Consider the following 1,628-nt stretch of genomic DNA (forward strand, 5'->3'; position numbering starts at 1 on the left):
AACGTAGGATAATGATAATCTAGGATAATTATAATGATAATGATAACTCGGGATACTGATAGTTAATGATAAAGATAAATATGATAATGATAAATAATGTGAGAAGGTAAAATAATAATAGCAAGATACGATAAAGATAAAATACGTTATGAAAATGAGAACAACGTATAAGATCTAATAGCTATATCAAGGTAACTTGATATTATGACATCTTATAATGAGCTCTAATGAGAGAAGCACATGAATTGTATCTTATTATTTTACCAGCTAAAAACTGTGTTCACTGTTTTCATTATTCTATTTTTTATTATTCACAATCACATTGAAATCTGAAAAAGAACCTATGTGTATCGGATTAACTAATCTACTTTTACAAAGTCTACTTTCACATTAAGGATACTAAGTATCCTTTTCATACTACACATATTATAAAGGCAGTGTCAGGAGTGGGATTCGAACCCACGCCCGGAAGACCGGACTGCGACCTGAACGCAGCGCCTTGGACCGCTCGGCCATCGTAACTGTTTATGTAAACAAACTGAACTCAAATTTTCAATTTCACAATTCCAGTAGGATGATGGTAAGTTGGTTTTGATAACAATGGTTATTACAACAGTATGGTCATCATAACGAAGTATAACGTTAGTTGGTATGATGTTAGATATGGTAATATTAAAACCATCATAGCAGTTATATACCGTGGATGTTTCGACAGCCGTTGCTATGTAATTAACGATTTCCTTGATATACTCTGTCTGGTAAACAGTCTTGTGGATTGGCCAGGCGTTCGTAATGGTTCTAGTAACAAAGACTGGGACGTAGATCAAGGAGGTGAACACTGGGTCAGTGATACCGTCTCTGTAATGGAGGAAGCTGAGTAAGTGATATTTATGGTCTGAGGCTGATAAATGTTTCGAGTGTATGCCCTATTCTTCTCGAGGATGTTCAGTTCCCTAATGTAGTGCGTTGTATAAGGAAACCTGTGGGACTACCTAGGAGATCATGGCTTGGGCAGCTCGACGAGACCTGTCGCGAGGAATTAGTGTGCCTGCCTAGAGACTCGCCTCGAAGGATCCTCGTGGCTGGAAGTGAAGGGTGGATGCGGACATGCGCCCCCGTCGGCGTTAACCCCTTGATGATGATAATGATATATATATATAATATATATAATATATATAATATATATATAATATATATATTATATATATATAATATATATAATATATATTATATATAAGATATATATATTATATAATATATATATATATATAATATATATATGTAATATATAATATATAATATATATGTAATATATAATAATAAATATATGTAATATATAATATATATATATAATATATAATACATATATATAATATATAGTATATATGAAAGATGGAATAATGCAATGCCGCATTGATATCGATAAATAACAACCCTCCCTGGCCAGGACTCGAACCTAGGTCACTCCAGGTATGAAACCGGAGGCCAGTGCTAAACCAACCATGCCACACGACCCACTAAAAGGAGTGTGCAACTAGGATCTTACTAGCTCCATAGACATTACCTGTCTACTCATACTTGAGTAATGACAGCGAAGTTTAACGCTCACTCCCCGTGGGCACTCGGTG

The 1,628-nt window shown here is 34.7% G+C and overlaps 1 non-coding gene across 1 annotated transcript; it reads right to left on the reverse strand.

The window, feature by feature from the left end:
- Positions 1–438: 438 nt before the first annotated feature.
- Positions 439–522, reverse strand: Trnal-cag. The gene has a single exon. It is a non-coding gene; the product is annotated as a tRNA-Leu (tRNA).
- Between the last annotated feature and the right edge of the window lie 1,106 nt (positions 523–1,628).

Source organism: Penaeus monodon, chromosome 41, assembly GCF_015228065.2.
Source record: "Penaeus monodon isolate SGIC_2016 chromosome 41, NSTDA_Pmon_1, whole genome shotgun sequence".
Taxonomy (NCBI): Eukaryota; Metazoa; Arthropoda; class Malacostraca; order Decapoda; family Penaeidae; genus Penaeus; species Penaeus monodon.